The following is a 22,665-nucleotide window of genomic DNA, read 5'->3' on the forward strand; positions in this document are numbered from 1 at the left end:
AAACAGTCAGGCCAGGCGGTGGTGGTACATGTCTTTAATCCCAGCACTCGGGAGGCAGAGGCAGGCAGATCTCTGTGAGTTCGAGGCCAGGCTGGTCTACAGAGTGAGTTCCAGGACAGACTCCAAAGCTACAGAGAAACCCTGTCTCGAAAAACAAAAAAAAAAAACAGAAAAGAAAACAAAACCAAAAAAAGACTAGAAGAGGATGTTGAGTCCCTCAGAACTGGAGTCATGGCATTTGTAGGGTATGAACTCTAGCCCCCATGATTGGGCAGCGAACACTCTTAAGCACTAGACCATCTTTTCAGCCATGCTTTCTTCATTTAAACAATAACCTTAGCCTTTCAAAGGTATGACATGCTTCACTGTCTGACTGTGGAGATCTGTTCCATCAGGAATACAACATGGCAACTCCGAATTGTATTTGGGCACAAGTATGGAACAAAAAGTACTGTCTGTTCCTTAAACTTCTGATTATGAAATTGTTTTCCATGTAACTGCTATAGGATTATCTATCTATCTTTCTATCTGTCTGTACTTCTGAGGTTAGACCACAGAATTGTAATAAGCTTTGGACTCACAGGTCTTTTTCTAAGCAGCCCCTTCTCAGACAGTTTGAGATGGCCCAGACTATCCTTGAACTCACTAAGTAGCGGATAATTGCCTGGAACTTCCTTATCCTCCCGCCTCTACCTCCTGATGCTGGCATCACAGGCTTGCACCATCACACCCAGTTTACCAGACGCTAGTAATCAAATCCAGGGCTTTGTGCGTACCAGGCAAACACTATACCAACTGAGCCACACCCCCAGCTCTCCTTTTCTCTATTTAAAATTGGTACTATAGTGGTAGAGAACTTACCAATCATTTGCAAAGCTCTGAGTGCAGTCCCCAGTCCTGAAAAACAAGAAAAAAAAAATGGTTTCTACTTCTGAAACCTCTCCCAGTACTTGGATAACCTGAATCCGTCTCTGTTTGCAGTGAAGCCCTGAATTCTGTGACCAACTATGTCACTTTGAGCAAGTCATTTACTTTAGTCCTTCACTTCCCACATAGATGCTAAGTGAGCACAGAACCAGGACAAGACTACCTGTGGACTCAGTGGGCCTGCTCTCTCCTTATGTCTGAAAAGGGGAGCCTCCTTATTTTTCCTTCTGCCTTTCTCCCCAGGCCCAGTGAAACTTTAGCATCCTAAGCTGTCACACAGAAACTTGGCTGACTGCCTTTGAAATGACAGAATGAGACTTTTGCCAGCTCAGAAGAGTTGGGCCCCACCCACGCTCTCTCTGGGGAGCTTTTCTCAAGTTGTGATCAGAGAGACACTGAGATGCAGTAGAGCTGCCCTTCCTCCCTCGCAGCCTGGGAGCACAGTGGGTGCAGATATTTGATAGGAGCCTTGCTTCTTATTGCCTTCTACATCTTGTAGGAAAAGGTGGTTTTTTTGTTTTTTTGTTTGTTTGTTTTTGCTACCTGCCCATGAAGATTAGTCTTTTCCTGAATTTAATTTAATTCCTTTTGGCAGTACTGGGGCCTGAACTGAGAGCCTCTCACAGGCATGACAAGCACATTAGTGCCAAGCGCATGCTCAGCCTTCTCTCTACTTTTTACTTCAAAACAGGGTCTTACAAAGCTTACTTTACTAGCCTTGAACTCACCCTGTACCCCAAACTTACTTTGAACTTTAAGTTCTCCTGCCTCAGCCTCCAAAGTAACTAGAATACCAGACCTTTCTAGCAGACTAGATCAAGATCTAGTCAAGAGTTGTCTTGGTAGAACAAGACTTGGGCAGTGTGGGACACACACAGCTGTAATCTCAGCACTGAAAGCAAGTGGCAGGAGGGTCACTACCAGTTCCAGGGATCCAGGCCAGAGCAGGCTACCTCATGAGGCCCCTATTAGAAGGGAGGAGGGCACAGGACCACCCATCCCTTGCTCTTCCCAGTTCACTGACAGTGCTGAGATCTCTGGGGTTCAGCCAAGCACTCCTCACAGCCAGGATTGCAAAGGATTTGTTCCTAGCATAGCAGCCAGGAGGAAATAATTTTCTTTGAAAATGCCCCTTTACAAATCTCCTTACTTTTATTTGTGTGTATGTATGTGAGTGGTCAATGTGGAAGTCAGAAGATAACTTTTGAAAAACAATTTTCTCCCACTGTGTGGGTCGTGGGGTTTGAACTCTGTTCTTTAGTCTTGGCGGTAAGTGCTCTTTCACACTGAGCTTTCTCATAAATCCCAATTCATTTTCTTTAAGGCCAAGTATGGATTTTGGAGCTCTTGCTGTTTTTGGTTTTCATCCTAAGATTTACTTGCTGTTTACAAAAACAGACAGCAACAACTACAGCCGCAGGCTAAAGGTCTGCATAGAGTACACTGCATGCATGGCAACAACTACAGCCGCAGGCTCAAGATCTGCACAGAGTACACTGCATACACGTGGATGCTTCCCTTGTCGCCTTTGGATGGCTCTAAGGTTTACCCTCTGGATCTTGGCAAAACGTTTAAACCTTTACCACAACACCAGCTCATCTCCATCTCTTCAGATAAAAAAGAACTTTTGCCATGTGGATTAGATCTCATGAGGACAAGTGTATTAGAGATGATACTTTTCAATACTGGCCACATACACTGCACTGCCCAGGGCCATTCCCTCCTCGTCTTCAGTAGACTAGATATTGAATATGACGAGTGGATTAGGTACAGACCTATTTGATAGCATGAGATTACAAGTTATCTCTTGGAATCACTCTTTAACAGAAATACATGGTGTTTTATTCTGAGGGACTGGTTTGTTCTCACACTGGCTTACTTGGGAACGAAAGGAGCCTAAGCCTCTTTGCAGAGAACCCTTTTAGATAGTATTTTTATTTGGCTCACTAACCTCTAATCCTACTCACTTGTGGCAAGCTCTTTAAGATGTGGTCAGTTCCCATGACTGCACAATAGTTCTCATGTTGAAGACTGTTTGTGGGAGGTCTTGATTCAGGTTTTTGCATTTCCTGAGGAGCACATCCTAGTTTAATGCCTCTCAGCCAAGCCAGGTTGTCTTAGAAAAGTGGAAGGGGGGGAGATCCCTTACATTTCTTCTTATACAGTTATTTATGCGTGTGTCTCCACACTGCTTGTGAAAGGGTAGTGTTTGGAGACTAGCCCAGGTTCTTTCTCTTCATCATTTTGATATCATTTTGTTTGGTTTGGTTTGGTTTGGTTTGGTTTGGTTTGGTTTGGTTTAGACAGGGTCTCACTATGTAGACCAGGGTGACCTCGAACTCACAAAGACCCATCTGCCTCTCCCTCTTGAGTGTTGGTGTTGCAGGCATGTAGCATGATGTGTATTCTCAGAGGCTCACTTAACACTCCCAATACACCTTTTTTGCTTTCTCTTGGCAGATGGAGAGAAACAGGTGTTGGCAGAGGTAGAGCAACTGTTAAAACATTTCTAATGGAGTGTGGTCATCCTAAGTTAAAGTAAGAGCCAAAAGACATAGGATTAGAAACCCCTAGAGCAACCTTTGTGGGGTTTAAAAGATGCTTGCATGAAGGTTCAGTGACCTACATTAAGCTGCCTAATGCCCATGCCAACATGTCTCTGCCTCTGGAAAGGGAATAGTTATAGCAATCACTGCCTTCCTCAAAAGTCTGGAAAAATTTAATGAGAGAATGAACTCCATTCTACTCAATTCTCTTACAAGGGAGCATATTGTTGACTTTGAGGAGAACCAAGTATTTGGGGGTCTTTGCAGGCCTGACAAATTTTTTTTTTGAGGACTGATTGCCTCGTCCAGTGTGCAAATAGGACTGTTGTCAAAAGTTAACCCACTGCCAAGAAGTAAGCTGTTTGTTTTGTGGCTAAGTCAGGCCCAGTGTGGCAAGAGGGAAGGGGTTTTGACCTCTCCCTTGGAAGAACTGTAGTTAACTAGATAGAAACAAAGATAAACCCCCCTCTAAATCAGAACAGAAGTGTAATTGTGTTTGATGTTCACTTTGAAAGAATATTAGGTTCAGTCCTAGTACATAGTAAATGAGATGCTACCTCCTCACCCTCTAGCCCGGGCTGGCACTGACCTCGCAGCGGTCTCCTCCTCACCCTCTAGCCCGGGCTGGCACTGATCTCGCAGCGGTCTCCTCCTCACCCTCTAGCCCGGGCTGGCACTGACCTCGCAGCGGTCTCCTCCTCACCCTCTAGCCCGGGCTGGCACTGACCTCGCAGCGGTCTCCTCCTCACCCTCTAGCCCGGGCCGGCACTGACCTCGCAGCGGTCTCCTCCTCACCCTCTGTGTTTTGTTTGTTCGCTTGTTGTTTTAATTAATTTATTTTCTATGTGCGGTGGTGTTTTGTCTGCATGTATGTTTGTGTGAGGGTGCCAGATCCCCTGGTTTTAGAGTTACAGACTGTTATGAGCTGCCATGTCACTGTTGGGAATGGAACCAAGGTCCTCTAGAAGAGTAGCCAAGGCTCTTAACCACTGAGCCATCTCCTCAGCCCTCACCTTAGTCTCTTGAAAGTCAGGATTACAGACATGAGTCAGCACCCCGAATATCTTCTCTTGTCTTCCCTCCTTTTCTCTTTCCTCTCCTCTCCTCCCTTCTGTCCACTTCTCTTAGTTTTTTAACACAGGATCTCATGCACCTACCTCGGGCTAACCCCAGACTGGCTATGTTGCTGAGGATGGCCTCAAACTTGATTCTCATGCTTCATTCCCATCCAAGTACCGGAATTCAGGCTGTGCTACTCAGCTAGAACATGCATTTTCAAATGGGGCAATATTACCTCCAGCAGGACAAAAATTGTTTCTTTAGGGATAAAAGAGAGAGATTATGGCATTATAAGTCTAGGCCATTAAAACCTCATATGGCTGAGCATCTAGGAAACACATGTGCAGCGGGGTTGAGGGTGAAGATGGTGCAGGAATGTTGAAGAGCACTGCTGTAGTCGAGAACAGCATGCAGGTGTCTGAGGTGTTTTTCCCCGGCCTGGACAAGCTGCAGATCGTCAGGGTAATGCAAATTGCTATTGATTATTACATCCTTCTAAAAGGAACTGAGTTCAGAGAGAACTTAAAAGAAGATGAAATCTGTCCCCTAAGGGGTAATGATTTCAGACAAACAACTCAAACATAAAACCTACCCGTTAGAACCAATACTTCATGCTTAAGTAAAATGTGGTTAAATCTTTAATGTAGGAGGTTTCTTTCTTCTCTTGCCCCTTCAGCCTTACAGAAAGGCACATCAAGGGAGGAATGATCTTCAAAGTGCTTCAAAGAAGCCAGATCTGGAGAAAGAAGAGGGTGTGGCCCCCAAGGCAGGACAGGCATAATTGTCTCAACAGTGGCAGAAAGAAGGCAGCATGGGAGGAGAACGGAAGTGGACGTTCAGAAGATGTTGCTGTTGCTGCTACACTTAGAATGGATGAGTGAGGCAACTCAGAGTTCACTCACTGAGCACTGTTGCCTGTAGGCTTCGCCGCCCTGGAACAAAAGGATACAAGGGTAGTGTCCCATCCTCTGACGTCTTCCTCCTACTTTAAACAGCTGTTCTCTGCCATACCTACATAACTGAAGGAAGAGAAACGGCAGTGGTTTCCCCATGCCTTTCTATTTCACAGCCGTGGGTGGGTGTATTCTTTCTCCAGGCTGTCTGAGAAGCATCGCCACAGGCACTGGGCTGCTGTACAGAGGTCCCCACCTGCTGCTCTCTTAGATCATAGTAGAAAGTGGGGTGAATTGTAGAGTGGCCTTCAGTCCTTGACTCCTGTCTGTCCCCAGTTCCCGAGTCTGTCTGACATATTGTCCTCTGCAACAGCCCTCAAATCCCACCGTCAGCTTCTCCTTGTTACCCATGGGTGGGTGTAACCCAACCTCATCACATGACAGCCAGCACTGGGCTTCTCTCTGCCCCCAGAACATTGCAGACATTCTTTTCACACCATTTTGTCCTCTCTGCTGCATTCCCTCCACTTGGCCTCACTCCCTCTGTGCAAACTTCTGTTTCAAGGGACGGGAGTTTGCCAAGGAGGTGCTGGCAGAGGGGTCTTATTCCCCACCTTCTATCTGAAGAGCCCAGTGTCATCATTAGCATATGAGAAGAATGGTTGTAAATAAACATCAAATGAGGTTAACAAGCTACAGCGCATCAATATTAATGAAGTCCGCCTCACAGAGTACTGAGGGCAGTCACAAGAAGCAGTGTTAGAAAGCCCCAGTTGCAGGGCCAGAAGGGTTAGTAGATTCAGCCTGTCTAGAATGTTTGTCATTTTATGACCCCATAAATGCTGCAGAGGAAGGCTGTCTGATGTCAGATCGATGCTTGCAAGCCCCTTGTATTCAGATTACATCTGTGTATTTCAACAGGTGGCAGCCTAGAGGAAGAAGGCTGTGTCTGCAATACCAGAATCTAGGGTGGGAATATCCCAAATCAAAAAATGAAGCCTCAAGAATTCCAGCCATTGAGCTCACATTATTCTTGAATCAGTAACTCACAGAACTCAAACTTTTATTTCTAAAGTCCTAAAGGAACACCTAGGAACCTGGTGAGCTCAGCTCAATGAAGACGTTCCTTGCCGTGCAGTTTGTGTGCCCAGCTACTGCTCGGATTCTGCCACAGAGCCATGTCTGGTTGTTGTACCTGCAATTAGAAGTCCAAATGTCAAGCACATTGGTGGTTTGTTGAGTCCTGCATCCTCAGTTTGGGTGCACTTATGTCCTCCTCACAATAAACCATGAGGATATTCTCACTTGACAAATGAGGAGGTTGAAGCTCACTGGTTTCAAGTAAGTGCCCAAGACCATCAACAAATGGCATCAGGGGAACTCGGACCTAGATCTGTGTGCCCCCCAAGCCCATGCTTGGTCCCTGTCCTTGGAGGCCTCTTGAGGGCAGTCATGGAACAGTGCTGGGCTGCACACCTCTACCTTGTCTTTCATAAGATGCTCCCTCCTCCCCGCACAGGAGACCAACCATAGATTCAGAGGCTCGAGAATATGGTTTTTCAACCTGTGGGTTTCCACACCTTAATAAACCTCTAACTTAAGAAGGATTTACATTACGATTCATAACAGTAGAAAAATACACTTATGAAGTAGCAATGAAAATAAGTTATGGTTGGGCGTCTTCCCAACATGAGGAGCTATATTAAAGGGCTGCAGCGTTAGGAAGACTGAGAACCGCTGCCTCAGAAGCACATCTTTGAAATTTTTTGTTTTGTTTTTCAAGATAGGGTTTCTCTGTGTAGACCTGGCTGGCTATCCTGGAGCTAGGTCTGTAGACCAGGCTGACCTCTCCTGAGTGTTGGGATTAAAGGCCTGGGCCACCACCATCTGCCTGAAATTGTTTTCTTAAGAGGAAGTTTTTACTAAATGTGCTTTTCTTAGTAATATAAATTTGAAGTAAAAAGGATATGCATTATAAAAGTGTGTGTGTGTTTGCACACTCATTCATATGCTAGGTGATACTGACATTAGTATATCCACTGTCACGCCGGCCCTTTCATGACTGGGCACATACTCTGCATGAAGTAAATGCCAGTGAAACAGAGGTTGCTACCTGTTCCCCCAGCCAGCGGCCTCTCTTAGCCTGTCCTTGTAGCCTCACAGCCACTGAGGGCCTGCTTTCTTCCTCCAGGTTCACTGTTGCCTCAAAGCAGGACACAGAGCCCAAGGCCTCATGGCCTGGCTGTTTCTAAGGAGGGGTTCACACTGAAAGAACAAAGGTGAAGGTCGCCCTGTCTTCTGCCTTACTTCTCCAAAACCAAAGGCTCTTGCTAACTTTCACTTCAGCAGAACTTCCAAAAATGCTTCCACAGAATGGCACCCAAAGCCTACCCGTAGAAGAACCCTTCCTGCCACCAAGGTAACCACGACTAGGAAGCAATTGAAACTGTGCCTTCCTTTCCCAGGCCTGTGGCTGTCAACTTGGCTCAAAAAGAGGCAGACTGATGACTTTGTCTCCTTCCCCAGTCACACTACCACACAGTTCTCATTTGAGTCTGGTCACATGGCTGTGCCTTCTGGTGACCGAACAAGGATGTGCTGTTTCCATTCTTAGCACTCCGGATTGGCCTGGACATCCTTAGATGAAACCATTGGGACCCCCAAACCTTGAAGCTTTTCCAAGGACAAATTGCATGCAGAGGTGGAAGGAAGAGCCAAGCTGTGCAGTGGAGCAGCAATGGCGTGCAGTTGGGATGCCTGCAAGAGCCAGGGGGTTAGTTCATTGCTGCTCTGAATACTCAGGCACACCAGCAAACTCAGATTAATAGGCTGTTTATTCTTCAGCGTGTTCCTTAAATCAAAGGCTCTGGATGGGATTATTAAAGAGTGTTTGAGAGAGCGCCCTGGAACCCTCCTCCTGGGCTCTGCTCACTGAAGAGGAACGATTGAGGTCTTTCATTTCCTGGGCAGCATCCCCCCTTCTCAGTGCTTACTGCAGCGGAAAGATCTGGAGAAGCTTTGTTAGAAGCTAGCCTTTTGTCCCGTCCTCATGACGCCTATTACCTATAGCACCTTGGTCTGCTGACTCTAATCGTTTACTGTTCTTGCCTTGAGTTGTCTGAAGCTAATGAATGTAGTCCGTGTCATCTCAGTGGTTTTGTTTGGGCTTTTGGCTCTATTTGACAGCAGTTTCATGTTTGGACAATATTGTTATTTTTTAAAAGTCATTGTTTACATGAAACTTTCAAGGAGGAAAGACGTATTCATTTTTACTATATTTGTGAAGCAGATGGAACAGAGGGGTATATGTCTTCTAATTCCCCTGGAATTAAAGTTTCTTTTAGACCTTGTGGTTGAAGTACGCATTGAATTATGAAAGTAAACTGAATCATGAACTACTTTCCTAATCCCACCCCTGCAACAGACATCTATGTTGTTTTGGGCCCTGATTCTCCACAATCTCTCCCAGTTCCCCTTCAGCAGTAGCAGGCTACCTGGGTCTCTCTAACGTATCTGAAAGATAGCCCAAGACTTCTGTGGACTTTGTGCACGCATACAGCATGGATCCACACCTCTCCAGGATCTGTGCAAGTACACAGACTTCTCTCATCATCATAGATGATATAGCTGGAACACCATGGGCACTTATGAACACTGAACAAACCCAGTACCAATGACAAGCAGTAGTCTTGAATCTTTCACAACCCTTAATTCCTACAGCCAGAGGCCAGTAAATGAAATTGGCTCATACATCTGAGAGCTCTAAAAACGTTTTGGCATCCTGTAGCCCAGTGTTCCACCAGGGAGATACACTTTTGGGACATTGGGAGTCCATAAGACACTGTCCCCTCTCTTCTCTCTCAGACCAGCACAGCTGCTTGGATAAAGACTGTTTGCCACATATATACTGAGACTAAGATATATATACACACCCTGGCGTTCAGCCTGATTCCTTCCGGGAAGTCCATCTGTTTATCCAGTTCCAGATCCCAGGAGGCAGTCACCAAAAAGTAAATAGTGAAAAGGGGCAGGATTTTTTCTTTCTTTCTTGATAAACATGTTCCAATGAACAAAACAGATTTGCAAACACATTCCATCCAGTAAATCTTCCCTCACAGCTGTGTGAGAAGGGCTTGAGGGAAGCACTGTGGTGCTGGGGAACTCAGGAGCAGAGGAGGATTTCAAAGTTCAGTACTGCACAGATAAGGACACTATAGTTCTACCTCTCTCCCTCCCTCCCTCTTCTCTCTTTCCCCCTCCCCCTCGTTCCTCCTCTTCCCTCCCCACCCCACCCACATCTCAAACCTAGGACCTGTGATGGGCTTCCACAGGTAAATCTCTGGCTGTGAATATAAGCTTCAGCTGCAAAGCCAGTCTCTGTTTAAACTAGAAGAGAAGGGACTGGGCACAAGCATGAGGAGCAGAAAGCATCCCTGGCAGCACCCCCATAAGGTCCCTAAAGCCTGACGTGGTGCTGTGCGTCTCTAGCCTTAGTGCTTAGGAAAGCAGAGACTGGCAGGAGCTCACTGAGCAGCCAGCCTAGGTGTCTGATGGGCTCCATGAAGACCCGTGAGGGGCTGCGTCTCAAACTAAAAGACAGTAATCAAGGAGAGATACCTAAGTCACCCCCACCCCCACTGCCATAAACGGGTAGGAAGCAATAGGGGAAGATACGAGGCATTAGAGGTCACCCTCTGGGCTCCACATTTATCTCAAACAAAACAAAAAATTAAATGTAAAAAATTAGAAAAGTCCAGTGATCTAGACACAAAATGATCGGGAGCCGGAACTGCTTGCTGCCTTGATCTGATCGTTACACACTGCATACGTGTACTGAACCACCCTTCACACTGCATGCACACTGCATACGTGTACTGAACCACCCATCACACTGCATACACATTGCATACGCGTACTGAACCACCCATCACACTGCATACACACTACATACGTGTACTGAGCCACCATCACATTGCATACACTCTGCATATGTGCCATCACACTGCATGTACACTGCATACATGACCTGAACCACCCATTACACTGAATACACACTGCATACATGTACTGAACCGCCAATCACACTGCATGCACACTGCATACATGTACTGAACTACCCATCACACTGCATGCACACTGCATACATGTACTAAACCATCCATTACACTACATGCACACTGCATACGTGTACTGAGCCGTCTATCACACTGTATGCACACTGCATACATGTATTGAACTGTCCATCACACTGCATACACACAGCATATGTGTACTGAACTATCCATCACACTGTGTCCCATAAGTACACACAACTAAAGAGAAGGAATGAGAGAGTGGTGTGGTGCAGTATGATAGTAATCCATAATCCCTTCACTTGGGAGCCCAGAGAGGAGGGTCCCAGGTTCAAGGGCAGCCTGGACGACACAGTGAGAGCCTGTCTCTAAATAAATCAATACAGTGGATTAAGTTTTTGTAAGCCTTTCCCTTCAGAGGGCGTGTTTTGAGCCCCCTTCCTTGCCTAGTGCTCCTGTTCCCAGCCACTTGAGCTGTTCTGCCCCTCTGGAGCCGGACAATGAGGAGCAGCAGTCCATCTGGCCTGTCTCTGCTTCACATCCATCCTTTTGGCTAGGAAAATGAGGGACTGAGCTCAGATCAAGAAATTGGATCCCGAAGACCAGGAACAAGCACAAGAAAGTGACCTTGTGCCCCAGAGGCTGCTGGATATTTGTGTGTCTCTGTTCAATGTCGAGTTGGCTCACTGAACCGTTCAGGAGTTGTTTTTTAAAAATGTCCTCCTCACTCCTCGTTTTTGGGTCAGATGCTTTGGATAATCCAGTGGAATTCTCTGCTTCGCTGTGACTGCCGCCAGATACAGAGTGCTAAATCCTGTCGGTCGGAGACTTCACAAGCTGATGTGTGAAGCGGTGCTGCAGATTGGCGCCCTGTGCTCTTTCACACTGACAGTTTTGCCAGTTAACAGTGGCAGTGGAAGGTGGCAGCACAGGGTAGCAGCGTTCCCACTGCCCGTGCCTCATCTTTACTGTCCCCATGTTCCCCATGGCAGTAGCCACTCGAGTATTTGGGGAGCCTCAATTCTGTTTCTTTTTTTTGTTTTGTTCGTTTGTTTGTTTTCAAGACAAGGTTTCTCTGTGGCTTTGGAGCCTGTCCTGGAACTAGCTCTTGTAGACCAGGCTGGCCTCAAACTCACAAAGATCTGCCCGCTTCTGCCTCCCAAGCGCTGGGATTAAAGGCATGCGCCACCACTGCCCAGCAAATTCTGTTTCTTTCAATATTATTCCCTTCCCTGGACTAATAGAGCAATTTCTTCAACAGATTGCAACAGACCAGGGACAGAGCTAGCATCCTCGTGCAGAACGGGAAGGCAGACAGTGAGACACCCTTGCTGCTGGTTCCCAGCTCTCTGTCTTTCAGCTCTCTGCTTCTTCCATCACAGTGCCTGGCTGCCTCCTCTTTTTCTCTATGCTCTATTGATGTCTTCTCCAACAGGTTAGCCTCCACATTGTATACAGTCTTACCTGCTTTTACTGTATGTAAAAAGCACACCTCCCTTTTTACATTTTATCACCCTACCACTTCCTGAAAAGCTTTTGTCTTTGTTATCTGCATCCCCACACATAGTAGAATGTAAGTACTCTGAAATGGGAATTTCACTGCAGTGGGGTGGCACACACAAGTCATCTCAGCAGCTAGGAGGCAGAGGCAGAGGAAACAAGAGTTCAAGAGTGTGCTAGACATTGTGGTACACCTTTAATCCCAGCACTTAGGGGGTTTAGGATGGTGGACTTTTGTGTTTCAGGTCAGCCTGGTCTCTATAATAAATTCCAGGTCAGCTAGGACTACAGAGTGAGATACTGTCTAAAAAAAGGTGAGGGGAATAAGGCCAGCCTCGGATGCATAAGAAGTGCAGAGCCATATTGAACTACCTGAGACCCTTACTTTAAAAAAGAGGTAGGGAATCCCGGTGTGGTGGCAACATGACTTTAGTCTCAGCACTCAGGAGGCAGCAGGAGGAGGTGCTCAGTGTGTTTGGAAAATAGTAATAGATAAGACACACAAATCTTTGTTTGTTTGTTTTTGTTTTTTTGAGACAGGGCTGCCCTGGAACTAGCTCTGTAGACCAAGCTGGCCCTGAACTCACTGAGATCCTCCTGTCTCTGCCTCCTGAGTGCTGGGATTAAAGGTCTGTGTCACTGTGCCCAAGAAGTGGTAATCATTACCATCAGGAGACAGGAAGGGTAAATAGGCACAGTGTTGGGGGAATGGCATGAACATGCAGTGTTCTTATATCAATTTTAGCAATGCCTTTAATTTCAAATTCAGTGTGCTGACTCAGGATCTGCCTCAGCTGAGCCACTTTTCATCTCTTCTACCGCAGCCCAAACCGCTCGCTGTTGAGTAGGTTAAGTCAGGGTCACACAGACCAAGTGCTGCAGACTTCCTTACCAAGCGGCATAATTGAGGCCACAAAGGATACCCACTTCCAAATTTCCACTGAACAGTGTCTGCCTTTGCCTTCCCTGGGCAGGAGCAGAAGAAACTGGCACAGTGTAGAGCGGCTTCAAGCCCAGCGTGTCCATCTCCATCCAGCCTTCGTTAGGTTCCTACCTGTTTCCAGTCTGCAGCGAAACTATGTTCCTGTCAACAGTGATGGCCCTGGAGGACACATGACGGGCACCTTAGTGCTGTCCACTGTGAGACAGAACAACCAAGGGAATTTGCTGTCGGGCTGGCAGACATAGAACTAGACTCCTCAGGAGTCCCTCACTGAAGAGGTCTTCTCAGAAGTTACCTCTGTCCTAGCTGGGTCCTGCCAGCGAGGTGTCAGCGATTAAAGGAAGGGATCGTGTGGCCTGAGCATCGTAATTTGTCCCTCTGTGCAAGTACACTCGTGCTGCCAGGCTGACTGGCATTCTCCCTCGCAGTTTGTGGTCTCGCTGATATTCGGTTGGGTTCAGCCGCTGTAGGGGACGCGTCCACGCTCCACACTGCTTCTCTTGCCGTTGGCTCAGCTTTCAGCCAGCCCATCCCGTCCACACCCCGTTCCCTTGTCTTTTATTGCTGCACTGTTGACTTTGCGTTCAGCTCTCAGTTCAGTTTTCTGAGCACCTGCAGAGAATTAACCACCTCTCTTTGCTGGTGGGGATCACCCAGGCCTTTGATCTGTTTGATTTCTGTACTTCTGGAAATGTTGAAGGACTCTCTTAACTCCAAAGTACACAAAGGAGCTATAATAATCCCTGCAGCCTGACCTTGTAGACTAGCTCTGCTTCTAGACCAGATGCTAGCCACATAAATACACATGGAGAGAACACTGGTTACCTGTTTACTGTGTACCAAATACTGTTCCAAGCTCTTAACATGAACATCTCATTTAATCTCTGCTGAAAGATCATCCAGGAACTGGCCCTATTTACCCCGTACCCTCCTCTCTGATTCCTTTCTTTAGTCCCCTTAGTTCTTGGCCACGTGAGTTTCTATGCTGTTCTTGCCCCACAGGCACACTCCTTCCTTGAGACATTTGCAGTGCTCTGCTCTCTGCCAGGCCATACTGCTCTCAGATGTCTGCCCTTGTTATCCTTAACCTGTCTTCTTCAGATCTTTGCTTAAGTGTTGCCTACCTATCCCCCTCTGCAAAGTACACCCCGTCTGCCTAACCCTAGTCTAGTGTGCTCTTGTTCCAATGTGCTTATCGCTAACTTACTATACTGTTTGTTAGTCTTTCCTTCCGTAAGATCAGCTCCATGAAGGCAAAGACCACCTAAAAACAGCTGAGAACGCTGTATACATAACAAATAAATAAATCTAAAAAAAAAAAAGTCCCTGGGTTAAACTCCCCAGTTTTGTGTGCCTTCACACACACACACACACACACACACACACACACACACACGCACGCACGCACACACACATCTCTACAAGGTCAACTATTACTCTTTTTTTCTTTTTTCTTTTTTGGTTTTTGGTTTTCCAAGACAGGGTTTTTCTGTGTCCTGGAACTAGCTCTTGTAGACCAGGCTGGCCTCAAACTCACAGAGATCTGCCTGCCTCTGTCTCCCGAGTGCTGGGATTAAAGGCGTGCGCCGCTACCTCCTAGCTACAGCCATCACTCTTACCCACTGAACTATTGCTTTAATCCCTTATTGTTCCATTTTGTTTTGTTTTTGAGACAGAGTCTCTCTACACAGCCCTGGCTGTGGTGGAACTTACTAGTAAACCCGGCTGGCCTCGAACTCACAGAGATTCTGCCCACCTCTGCCTCCCTAGTGCTGGAATCAAAGGTGGGCCCACCACACCAGCTGCGTATGTTCCGTTTTAAAGGTGATGGTAGATGCTGCCGACATGGTACACATACATTCATGCTGGCACACTGATACACATAAAATAAGAATAGGTAACTTTTTTTGTTGTTTGTTTGTTTGTTTGAGACAGGGTTTTTCTGTGTAGCCCTGGCTGTCTTGGAACTGGCTCTGTAGACCAGGCTGGCCTCAAACATACAGGATCTGCCTGCTCTGAGTACTAGGATTAAAAGCCTGTGCCACCACCCAGCAAGAATAAATAAATCTTTAAACACTAAAGACAATGAAAGTAAATTGTGTGTCAATGTGTGCAATCCCTGAACTCTAGAAACCAAGGCAGGAAGATCATTATGAAGTCTACGCCATCATGGGATAAGCATACATTGCAGGTCAGCCTGAGCTATGGAGTGAAGCCGTGTGTCAAACACAGCAAAGGATTCACATAACTAGCTTGCCCTAGGTAATTCATTGCAAGTGGTAGAGCTGAAATGTGAAACTAAGAACAACTCCAGAAAGCAGATTTCAATATGGGTCATGTGAACTTCATGTTTAAACTTGAGTTTAAAAACAAAGTTCAAACCAGTCTGTTGTCACTCCCCAGGTTCAGGATGCAGACGCACCAGGAAGCAAACTATGAGGAGCCACAGAGAGAGAGAGAGACAGACAGACAGAGAGACTCCATTGCCTTTAAAGATTTGACATCAACACAAAGATAGAAGTCACTGTGTGTTGCCTGTCGGATATCATTCTTTTTGGGGTAGAAGAGCCAGTAGTTGGAGTTCCTACCTTCAAGAGTTGGTATAGGGCTTGGAGAGATGGCTCAGAGGTTAAGAGCATTGACTGCTCTTCCTGGGGTCCTGAGTTCAATTCCCAGCAACCACATGGTGGCTCACAACCACCTGTAATGAGATCTGGCGCCCTCTTCTGGCTTCCAGGCATACATGCAGGCAGAACACTGTATATATACATAATAAATAAATGAATCTTAAAAAAAAAGACTTGGATCTAATAGACCCTTAGAGCTTTTCCTGGCTCTTCTAGACAAGATATATCATTTGTGAAAACCTTATATTGCATAGGCTTTAGTTTTTTCACCAACAAAATGAAGATAGCAACTAGCTATTTGCTTGAGAGCAGAAATCCAGACCTGTGATACTCCCAGTTCAAAACCTGCTTGTGTTGTTTGCCAGCTATCCCATCCTACAGATGATTTCACTTCCTTATAGCTGTGAGTGACATGAGGAAGAGCATGCTTACCTCGCAGACTGCTGCACAGCTCAGAGGATGAGAACACTGTGCTGCACCTCGCGAGAGAGCATAGAAACAGATCACTAGCGCCTGAGGTAGTGCAGAGTAGTGATAAGTAAGGGCCTTAGAGACGGGTGAGCTCAAAGCTAGCCTGAGATCTCTTTGTCGTTAATTCACTTAGTCAGATGAATTAAATCTGTATATGAAAGCATATATTGGGAGATTTCTCACATGGGTTAAAATGCAAAGGCAGGCATCTTAAGAAACACAAATGTCGCCGGGCAGTGGTGGCGCACGCCTTTAATCCCAGCACTCAGGAGGCAGAGGCAGGCGGATCTCTGTGAGTTCGAGGCCCTACTGGTCTACAAAAGCTAGTTCCAGGACAGGCTCCAAAACTACAGAGAAACCCTGTCTCAAAAGACCAAAAGAAAAAAGAAAAGAAAAAAAAAAAAAACACAACTGTCATTTGGTGATAAAGTAACAAGAAGAACATTTTCCTCTACCTTTAGCTTGTGGCCTTGTAGGAACGCTGGCCTACCATGACAGGTCTTCTGGCTTTTACAAGAGATAACCAAAGCCCTAGGCACAGACCCAGATTCCCGGAAATCAGGATACATGGACCAGACAAAAATTGAAAGACAGAAGGGCATAAAACCATGTGTATTTTAAAATGGATTTAATGGGACTGGATAAATGACTCAGTGACCAAAAGCCCTGGATGCTCTTCCAAAGGACCCAGGGTTCGAGTCTTAGCACTCACAAGGCAGCTGTAACTTCAGCTCCGGGGAATCTGATGCCTCTTCAGACCTCCAAGAGTATCATGCACAAGTGGTTCACAAATGTCATGGAGGTGGTAGGCAAAATACTCAGGCACGTAAATAATTCTAGGTGCTGGGTCATGGTGGTGGCACACGCCTTTAATCCCAGCCCTTGAGAAGTAGAGGCGGGCCTCTGGGAGTTTGAGGCCAGCCTGGTCTACAGAGTGAGTTCTAGGACAGACTCCAAATCTACACAGAGAAACTCTATCTCAAAAATGAAACAAACAAAAAAATAATAATTTTAGGGTCTAGAAAGATGACTCAGTGGTTAAGAACAGTTGCTACTCTTGCAGAGGACCCAGGTTCAGTTCCCAGAACACACATGATGACTCAAAACCTTCTGTAAGTCCAGTTACAGAGAACTCAAGACACCCTCTTCTGATCTCCATAGGTATCAGATGGGTACATGGTGCATGTATCTATCCATGTATGTGTGTGTGTGTGTGTGTGTGTGTGTGTGTGTGTGTGTGTGTGTGTATAGAGATAGAGGGGACAAAATGTTTACTCATACACCTGGAAATAGATAAATCTAAATTTTTAGTAAGATAATTAAATTTGTAATTTTTTTGTTTTTGTTTTTTGAGACAGGGTTTCTCTGTAGCTTTGGAGCCTGTCCTGGAACTAGCTCTTGTAGACCAGGCTGGCCTCGAACTCACAGAGATCCACCTGCCTCTGCCTCCTGAGTCCTGGGATTGAAGGCGTGTACCCCCACCGCCTGACTAATTTTTCTTTAAAAACTATATTACATTTAGTCTATTCAGTTTGTTTATCTGTGAAGCCTGATAGAAGAACTGAGCTTCAAAGAGTGGGAACCTAATTAGAAGGCCTCCATCAGTGGGAAGCCAAGAATACAACCCAAAACTCAGTGAGGAAGCAAGACTTTTGTTTTTTAGAATATTTTTCATTAAATAATTGAGTGAACTCATTCTTTAATACCATTGAGTATTTCTTTTTTCATCTTTTTTTGTGTGCCTGCCAGACCCAGTGAAAGATAAGGATCAAGGCTCGAAAGAAAACCAAACCAAAATAAAACAGAACCTGTCATTTCGGTCCTGAGATGGGAACACTATGATTCCGTTGATATTTTTATTAAAATAAGGCGAGTGGTTCACTTTCGTTGGGATCATTTACTAGGAAAACCATTCTTCAGAAACAAAGTTGATGGCTTCTGGGAGTTGTGACTGCTAACTTCAGTTTCGTTTCCCACCCTGTGCCCAGAGAAGCAGGCACTCTTTCCTCTCTTAGCTGCCTCTGCTCGTAGCCACACACATGTGATTATAGGCAGAGAACGTTGCCTATGCCCACAGAAGACAGGACACAGCGAGAAATACAAAGGTGGATTCATCTGAAGAGTTGTCTGTGTTTATCCATAGCCAGCCTCTTCCTCCTCCCTGCTGTTTCTGATTCTAAGTCTGTTTTTAGGGGATGGCAGTCATAAGTCTACCGCTGTTGGAGGAAGTTAGTAGATTCTGATGGGCGAGCGGGCCATGTTCTTTATAAATACGCCTACAGCTGGAAACCGCCTTCCCCTGCTTACAACACCCATCAAGAGCCAAAGAGCTTAGGTTTTTGCTTTTTATTTTTAGTCTGTCTCGGTTCAACTGCCCTCAGTGAGTAATCCACAGACCACTCTTCTCTTTATATTTATTTGGAGGAGAATGCATTTTAAGCAGATGAGATGCATAATCTGCCCCACTTCTTGTTTATTCTATGGCTTCCTTCTGTGCTCAAGAAAAATTACTTATTTAAATTTTGTTTTCTGAAGCTTTCTTAAATTCTCATCAGACAGTTTTGCTGATACAGAGTTCATTATGAAGCACTCAGGCAAATCCCTGAGAGTTTGAGGCCAGCTTGGTCTACATAGTGAGTTCCAGGACAGCCAGAGCTACATAGTGAGACCCTGTCTCAAAATACCAGAAAAGAAAATTTATTGTGCCAGCTTGATTTAAAGTTGGAAAGGAAAAGGTAGTTGAAAATATATGTGTGTCAGGGCTGGAGAGATGTCTCGGTGGTTGAGAGCGCTGTCTGTTCTTCCAGGAGACCTGGGTTCAATTCCCAGCATCCACATGACAGCTTACAATATCTACAATTTAAATTCCACGAAATCTGACACCTTCATACAGGCATACATGCAGGCAAAACACCAGTGCCCATGAGGTAACTAAATCATTTTTTAAATGTTTGCGTTCCCAAGGACCTACGGACAGAAGCGGCAGAAGGAGGGGTGTGGAGTGGGAGGGAGGCCCCGAAACGTCTGCTCAGGGTCACCCCTGCGCGGATTACTTGGTGATTTGTCCCTCGCTCTTCCTTGCCTAGAAAATGGGGCCTGGAAATGGAGCTTGCTGGGAAAGTATTTGGCTAGCACGTGCAAGGCTATGGGTTCGATCCCTAGAACAGCACAAAGGAGGGTAGAAACACTACTGTGATCTCACAAACTTTGTTTATTTTCCTGAAAATTTCATGATGAATACAATGTATCGTAGTCATGTTCACAACCTCTCCTTCCCTCCAATTCCCCTTCATGCCCCTCCCAACATATCATCTATCTCCCTCCCAACTTCATGGGTTTTTTTCCCAGAACTCTATAAGTTCAATTAGTGCTGCCCACACACACATGGGTCACCCACTGGGGCATGGGCATTCTACCAATGGCTTCCTCCTCCCGCCAAAAAAGTGACTCTCCTTCCCCCAGCAACCAACAGCCAGTAGCCCCTCTATTAGGGGTGCGAAACCATGTTGGAATTTTTAACTTTCTTCATCTCCACCAGCTTCTTATTGGGATCCAAAGTGATACTGCATGTGGAAACAGCGCATAATGACAGGTCTGGGGCGGAGGACTGGCAATGCTTGGCTATCAAGGAAAATAGTGTGCACCTGCCTCAGGCAGGAAGTCTGTAACTCATCAATAAAGAACAAAGCATGATAAAACAATCATGAGATAAGGAGTGGGATCGGCTCAGCCCCCACAGGCCTGAGCTGAAGAACTTCAATTGTACCTTTTGTTAGGCAATGCCATCCCACTGCTCTGCCTCCAAAGCATGGATTCAGGAACAAGAGAGGTTTATTGAAAGCGCCCGTGCCCTGTGCCAGAACTTTGGTTTACTGCCTGCTCACTCTCTCTTAATCATGAATCATCTCTTCGTCATTTCAAAAACTCTCCATGATCAATGTTAGAACTGTCATCATTCATGTGAATGTCATTAATAATGCTGCCAAGGGGCCGGGCAGTGGTGCGCACACCTTTAATCCCAGCACCCGGGAGGCAGAACCTGGCGAATCTCTTGAGTTCGAGGCCAGCCTGGTCTACAGAGTGAGTTCCAGAACAGCCAAGGCTACAAAAGGAGACCCTGCCTTGAAAAAAACAAAATGCAGTCATAGGCTGGAGAAATGGCAATCACCATCTTGCAGAGGACCCAAGTTCCATTCCAAGCACACACTTAGGCGACTCACAACCATTGGCTTTTAGGTTTAGTTCCAAGGGATCTGATGTCCTCTGGCTTCTCTGTGCATTGATTGCACTTAGACACAAATTCATACCTAGATGAATACACGTACATACACATCATTTCCAGATTTGTAGAGAACAGTGCAGTCGGTCATGATTCGCACTCATTTCTAAATTGGTTTGCTTGGTGTCACTTAGCTAGTCAGGGAACAACCAGGGTTTGGACCTAAGTTGACTGATTCAGGAGCTCTCACATTCAGTCAGACTCCCTTAGAAATTAGGGACAGTAGTATTTAGGCTGCCTTTAGTAAAACTCTGGAGTTTTTGTTGTGGTAGTTTAGTTTCTTTAAAACAGGGTCTCATTGTATAGTCCAGGCTGGCCTTACGATTCTCCTGCCTCAGCCTCCCAATGCTGGGATTACACGCATACCACCATGGTGAGTTTTAAATTTTATTTATGTGTGTGTATTTGTATATGTGCGCAGGTGCCCATAGAGGCCAGAAGAGGGTATTGAATTCCCCTAGAGCTGGAGTTACAACAGGTTGTAAACCACCATATGAGTGTCAGTGTAATGGATTAAGTAAAATGCTGCAGGTTCCTGAGTGGGAGCAGGCAGCAGGTCCCAAGAGCAGCCAGTCCCAGGCAGGGATGGGACAGTTCCCCAAGTGGCTGCAGTGGGTCACAAGGGGCAGCATGTCCCACAAGGAGAGACAGATGGATGGGCATGCCACAAGACCACACTGCAGGCTGGTCCTGGGCAGGGAGCCACATGGTGGGTGAGACAGACAGATAGGCACACCATGCAGAGTGAGGTTGGATATTTATTTAGTGGGTTATAGAAGGAAAGGGGAGAAGGGAGAAGAACTGAGGGAGAGAGAGAGAGAGAGAGAGAGAGAGAAACAGAAGTGGGGAAGGGGAGAAGTGGGGAGAGGCAGAAGCTGCCTCTTTGGGAGAGATGGAAAAGGAAGAGATTCAGGCTGGAAGCTGAAGATCAGCTTGCCTCAGCTGACAGGGAGGAAGTAGGTGTGGCTTGTCTCTTAAAGGGACAGAGCAGACCATTATAGTCAGGAACTGACTCTAGGTCCTCTGCAAGAGGAGTGTTTGCTCATAACCACCAAGTCATTGCTCCAGCCCCTGTGCTGTTTTTTGTTGGTTGGTTGGTTGGTTAATTGAATGTTTTGCTTGCATGTACATCTGTGCTCCTATGCTTGGTGTCCAGGTTGGGATGCCCTGGAACTGGAGTCACAGGCAGTGTGAACTGCCATGTGAGCACTGGAGATCAAACTCCGCTCTTCTGCAACAGCATTAAGTGGCTGGGTGGTGGTGGTGCACGCCTTTAATCCCAGCACTCGGGAGGCAGAGGCAGGTGGATCTCTGTGAATTTGGGGCCATCCTGGTCTACAAGAGCTAGTTCCAGGACAGGCCCTAAAGCTACAAAGAAATCCTGTCTCCAAAGCAAAAAAAAAAAAAAGCAATAAGTGTAGTTAGCCACTGAGTCATCTCTCTGCCCCTGAGTTTTCAATCTGTGACTCAGTTCCCAGTCTCCATTACTTTAGCCTGGTAAGGGCCATTGAAGAGAAAGATCAGTGAGAAAGGCTTTATTTTATCTGTGATTGTGTTAGTCAATTTTCTATTGCTGTGAGGAGAAACTATGACCACAGCAACTCATTAAAGAAAAAAACACATAACTGGGGCTTACTTACACTCAGAGGTTTAGTTTATTATTGTCATTGTGGGAAGCACGGCAGCACACAGCAGACATGGTGCTGGAGAGGGAGCTGAATCCATAGCAGCAGGAAGAGGAAAACATTGGGCCTGGCTTGAGCATTTGAAACCCCAAACCCACTCCCAGAGACACACTTCCTCTAACAAGTCCACACCTCCTAATCTGCATCAGGTAGCACCACTCCCTAATGACCAAGCCTTCAAATATGTGGGCCCATGGTGACCATTCAAACCACCACAATGATATATATTAAAGTTCCATGTAAGATTTTTATCTTTAAAATGTTTCTCTTGCCGGGCGGTGGTGGTGCACACCTTTAATCCCAGCACTTGGGAGGCAGAGGCAGGTGGATCTCTGTGAGTTCAAGGCCAGCCTGGTCTACAAGAGCTAGCTCCAGGACAGGTTCCAATAACTACAGAGAAACCCTGTCTCGAAAATCCAAAATAAAATAAAATATTTCTCTTAATGATTTTTTTACCTTCCTATACTACAACTTCTGTATTTTGTGGTGGGAAACTGAGACCTAGGAAAGTTGTAATCAGAGGAATGTAATCAGTTCTTCACAGACTCACACTGGGGCATGGTTTCTGTATCACGACGTGTCGCTGAAGTAGAATAGACTTTTCTTTCCTAAAACAACCTGGAACCGTTTATTCTGACCATGAAACGCCACATAAGCAAAGTT

The 22,665-nt window shown here is 46.0% G+C and overlaps 1 protein-coding gene and 1 long non-coding RNA gene across 3 annotated transcripts in view; one reads left to right on the forward strand and one right to left on the reverse strand.

Moving 5' to 3' along the window:
* Cstpp1 (centriolar satellite-associated tubulin polyglutamylase complex regulator 1) overlaps positions 1-22,665 on the forward strand; it is a 167,344-nt gene that overhangs the window by 103,345 nt on the left and 41,334 nt on the right. The gene's annotated exons all lie outside the window — the stretch shown is intronic.
* LOC146892623 (uncharacterized) lies at positions 6,472-13,449 on the reverse strand. Of its 2 annotated transcripts, none has more exons than XR_015739129.1 (2): positions 13,052-13,449; positions 6,472-6,620 (listed from the first exon to the last, which is right to left on the reverse strand). It is a non-coding gene; the product is annotated as an uncharacterized LOC146892623 (long non-coding RNA). The 2 variants fall into 2 exon arrangements; XR_015004117.2 differs by lacking the exon at positions 13,052-13,449 and adding an exon at positions 9,358-9,611.

Source organism: Myodes glareolus, chromosome 10 (genome assembly GCF_982192425.1).
Source record: "Myodes glareolus chromosome 10, mMyoGla1.1, whole genome shotgun sequence".
Lineage (NCBI taxonomy): Eukaryota > Metazoa > Chordata > Mammalia > Rodentia > Cricetidae > Myodes > Myodes glareolus.